General features: G+C 41.3%; 1 pseudogene; it reads left to right on the top strand.

The window, feature by feature from the left end:
- Positions 1-361: 361 nt before the first annotated feature.
- LOC145907011 (uncharacterized) lies at positions 362-1,222 on the top strand (annotated as a pseudogene).
- The last annotated feature ends 4,074 nt before the right edge of the window (positions 1,223-5,296 follow it).

Below are 5,296 nucleotides of genomic sequence, written 5' to 3'. Positions count from 1 at the left end.
CTTGGCCAGTAACGTTTAGTATTGTTTTTAATCGTTTTAGTTTAACACGACGTCCAATAAGTTAAATCAGCCTGGGTTACTTTGGCTTTGTGGTGAGCCGTCATTGCATGGTTCTGGGCAGTATCAGAATTAGGGAGGTAGTTTTGTGAAAAGTACCGAATTAGGTAGAAGGGTTAATTGGGGGATAACATCGCCACCCCAAACACATCTAACCGCCGAATTGCAAAGCTGCCGAAATAATTCCGTAACAACTTGGCAAGCACGCCAGGACCCATGTCACCACACCCGGCTGGTTTTACTGGGAAGATTCCCTACGTGTATTTCGGTTTTGTGATGTTTTTAAGGTTGTTTTTTCTTAACAATGGCTTTTAATGTTTTAATGCCACCTCCGCCTTTACAGCCGGGAGCTGACCTAGGACAGTATTTTAATGTATTTGAGTCCTATTGTACGAGAGTCGAGGTCTCAGAAGAAATGAAACGACACCTGTTCCTGGCAAGCATTGACAACGACTTGAAATGGACAATACAATAAAAAGACGCAAATTTGCTTGAGGTTTCCTACAAGGACCTTAAAGAACGCGCATTGCGCCAAAGGGCTACTGGTCAACACGCAGAGCGCTAACGCGCAGAGCTGATAAGGCGCGTGCATTTACCTGGCGAATCCGCACGTGAATTCGTTTATGCCCTACAGGCACTGGGCGATGGTGCCTACAGCAACTCCGCTGAAGCTGCCCTCAAAAATGAGGTTCTGTACATTACCTTATTGCAAGGTTTGCAAGACCGGCGCCTCGCGGACACTATCCCGATCACCATCAAGTATGGGCGATCATTCAGAGCCGCAGCTCAAGTCGTTGTCAATACGCAAACACCCAGCTTTGTCCAAGTCGCTGCAGTAAACACAAAAGCATCAGAGATGGAATTAGAACTAAAAAAGTTAGAAGACATGGAGAAACGTTCCAAGGAAAAGAACAAACAACTCGAGGACACCTTAGCGGCGTTACAAGCTCAAGTTGATGCCATCAAGCGCGAACGACCACAATACAACAACGTGCGAGCACGGACTTGCTATGATTGCGGTGGACTGGGCCATATGCTGCGCGACTGCCCGCATACGGGTATGCGCACAAAGGACGTCAACACGAGACGTCGAAACATACCATCTTTTCCAGATCGATTCGTCGCGCATCGGAGACAAAATGTCATTTCGACCAAAAACGTATAGCTCGAGATGCACCCAAATATTTGGCGCCAAAATCGGTACAAAAACCCGACACACCTGCAGCGCAGTTGCGATTTGTCAACTTACTGGGCGGCCAGACGAGGATGTGTGCGTTTTTGAACACCGGCTCCGGTGTCTGCTTGATTAATACCCTAAAGTGGCATTCCTTAAGCGCCCAGCATCACGACCAGGTAAACAGGTGCACAAAGAAGAACTTGGTCGGGGCCGGCGGACAGCAATTGGCATTAAAAGGCTGCGTCGAGCTTCCCCTCCGAGTGGGAGGATTGCTGACTCGCGCGGGTTTTTACATTGTGGACAATCTTACGCACGACCTTATTCTAGGATTAGATTTCCTCCAGTCGAACAAATACCAGATCTGCTACGAAGCCAACGTTCTCACGGGGGATGCAAGCGTACCACTCTCGCATTCTCCGGTGCCGTTCCACCACCTTCCGAGGTGTACGTCGTCGACGATGTCACCATCCCCGCGTTTACCGAGGTATGAGTAACAGCAAACTTTTGCCAAAAGCCGCACACCAGGGAAGCCCTTTTCTAACTAAGAAGATAGACGCGGACCTGCGCGAGAAACTTTCTGTTTCCTGTTTAGAGCTTTTGTGGAAGTTTCCTCAATGGTTGAAGCCATCTTTGTAGCTGAATATTATCACAGGCAGTGGAAGGTTAAACTAAACCTTCCTGTTCCTTACCACGAGTGAAGGAGATGTAATGGATTTACCACCCGTGGAATGAATAAGCACTGAAACTGATATATTGAACTTATCAGTATTGTGTTGTGAGTAAGGATAAGAGTTGACAATGGTTTCAATGAATTGTGAAGTGTTGGCGTTTTAAGGCTAGGCGGATAATGTGGAAATGATTCCATTAAAAATAGAATGAAAATGAATAAATGAAAGTATTGAGAGCTGCACACAGGTGTACGCACTGTTTCTACCTGTAAGGTCTCATCAGTGCAGCTTTTGGCTGTGGCACTGGTTTCGATTGTGCAATAACAGGCACATAGATTTGTTGTCTAAAATATCAATTCATTTCAGTTTGCGCAAAACTATCACGCGAATGAACAATAAACACAAGAAAAAAAGTGACAAAATGTGAAACAGTGGTCACGTGACTGCAAATTTGTCGTAGGAACGTGGAGAGTCACACTGGCGATGGGTTGCGACCGGCGCGTTAGAGATTACAAACCAAGCATTTTACTAAGGAACTAGATGTTGCTCATGAGTAAAAACGGTTCGCATCAGATGTGGGTGTTTAACGCCAACCACATCGTCCCACTGAGCGGTCGGTGAATTTTTTGCTGGATCTCTAAAAGGAAATGATTAGTGTAATCGTTGTGTTGTTTGGGGTTTGAACGTTCTGTTGTAACCATTGTGATATTTTGAAGTCGGCAACCTACTCAAACCCCATCAATACTATCCAACCCGGCGCCTGTTGCGAATAGAAGGGGCATTACTCCCAGCCGAGTGCTATAATATTACCGTAAAAATTGCAGAGGTATTTCGAACAAAATAAGATTGTACTAGTATCGGTCGACTGAGACATTGCAGAGTTTAGTGTTATTCGCGATTAGATTATCAATATCTGGTCAGAATTTTTGCGTTATAACAGAAAAGGTTTCGCCTAACATTCATCACCAGCTCAAGGACGTAATCAAGCAGCCTCAACCTTCGCTTGAAACCTCCAGACTCAGGAAGCAATCATAACAATAAAAAAACACAAACCCTGTGTCAAATCATTTTTTTCGGACGTACTCATGCATTATTCAAGTACACATTTTTCAATCACAAGCACATTTGCCGAAACTTCTCATCTCCTACTCCGCACAAAATAATAAGGTAGCCGTTATTTCTCCGCTTGGGAAGTTCAACATTAGGCCTCATATAATACCCATTAAATTCAAAAACGATAAAAGATACAAAAACGCACGATTAAAACAACATTTGGTATAATGGGAGCTCGTATAGGCGTCCATGTGATGTGGATTTCCATAGAATCGTACATGGACTGATCTTTTGGAACAGGTTACACAGGACGTGCTTTTTTAATTGTCTTGTAAATAACTTTTAAATATCACGAGGATTCGGTAGACTTATAAATATCCGGAAGACTGTCAAATAGTGATAGAGAATTGTTTGTCAGCCTCTTGTTGTGAACGTGCTTTGCACCAATGTCTAAAATTAATTAAACCTTTGCACATTTTGCATATTTGTTGATTTAGGAAATACTTTTTTATTCTTGTATAAAGAATGAGGCTATTTGTTATTTTGCCTAACAAGGGCAAATAAAACTTGCACCACTTGGTATTTCATCACCAGATCAACCGCAACTTTAAGGTGAGATTTTCGACAAAAATCATAGCGACCAACTTTTGTCAGGGAAGAATGGCTGATCCAGCTAGGCTGTAGTGCCTCGGCTGTGAAGCCTGTACACCTAGTGTATTTAGGTTTTATTTTTCACACCATTAATGAACACATTAAAACTCAATGCAATGATATCAGCTTAAAATGTTTCTATTTGAATTATATAGGCGTCGGAAAAATTGTTGTCTGTTGGTAAAAATCCTAACATGCATATTTCCTAGCAAACATCGAAGGAACGTTGGAACTTGCAGACAAATATGTCATCTCCTGCTCCACAGGAACAAGGTGACGTTAAGTCAACTTAAAATATATGAGCGATTTGGAAATGAGTTGGTTTAATCAATATAATCCATTTGCTCTATCTACACGAAATGGTTTAACTGCTATAACGTAAGCTTCATACATGTTCACAGAACAGTTTTATGCGATTAAAATTCGCATGTGCCATACAATACTTAAACATACATCTATCAATCAAGCTGGGAGTTCAAGAGATGTGGATGATCTTTTACAAATGTTGGATGTTCTCTCAACGACCACAGTAAAATAGGTGGGAAGGGAACTTAACGCTCTCAAACAATTTTACACAACGAATAAGCTCTACACAGACTTGATACAAAGCCGAGCTGTTGAATATGAGAATGATGTAAGATTTAATAGCTTAGGAATGCCAAGATAGCTATCGAACTTCTTAAACTTTAACGGGAATCAGTGATTTTTGATAACTGTAGAAGTTCAATCATCGCAGACTTTCAAACTGCCTGTGATCGCCACTGAAGTTTATTACAGAAAGTTGAAAACAAGTGAGAACGCGAGGAAAGCGTATTTTTGTCAAAGAAAATAAAATTCTGTAATAAAGGTGTAAATGCGCGGAGGTAGCAAAGAAGTCTATCCGAACTCCAATCCCACTAAACCAATCTCAAATGCTTCCACTGGCCACAGCACACAGCTATTAGGAAAGTTTAAACACAATTTTTTGAGTCGGAAATATTTGTGGAGTCGAAGTCAATTTTAATTTACGTGACAACACTTAGCTGTATACCCAATGTGGCAAAATCATAACTAAAAGTTTCAAAGTCGTCAACACACAATATTCTCGTCCTTCTGCAGCTACTTTATATCTTGTTCATTCATGCATATCTTTTATCTGGATTTATTTTAACACGTGCAGCTAATCATGCAGAACATATATTGACGTCCCAATAAACTAACTTGCAGGGTAAATCAAGAACAGTCAGTAATCCACAAATAATTCACAAACCAATAAAAACAAATCTAAATTTTAATCGCGCACAAGTTAAGAATCAAAAGGGTTACCGAAATATCCACAAATATTGTGCAAGTTCTGATGGATTTTTTTATTGTAATGTTGGGAATAGGTTCACTGTTGTTTTTCGATAAGTCGGAGCAAAATCTTTAAAATCAAGCTCTCGGTGAGGTTCGAACTTACGATCCCAGGGTTAACCAGGCCCTGTTATCTATTTGAACACAGCCGTTATATTGTGGTCGAGACACACTGGTGCTCAAGTGCACAACTTGCCGGGAGAATAATTTCATTTTGTCAAGATTTAGAGCAGATTATATGATGAGGTTGGGCACAGGGAAAGAAATTTGAGAAATAAAATTGATACAAATACATTTTTACACGTGGTGGTGTAACAGAGTTAATAAGAATTGGTGGATTATTTTAAGTGCATATGCC

Source organism: Ascidia mentula, chromosome 6 (genome assembly GCF_947561715.1).
Source record: "Ascidia mentula chromosome 6, kaAscMent1.1, whole genome shotgun sequence".
NCBI classification, from domain to species: domain Eukaryota; kingdom Metazoa; phylum Chordata; class Ascidiacea; order Phlebobranchia; family Ascidiidae; genus Ascidia; species Ascidia mentula.
The sequence above is the reverse complement of the archived record's forward strand: the minus strand, read 5'-3'. Positions and strand labels throughout refer to the sequence as shown.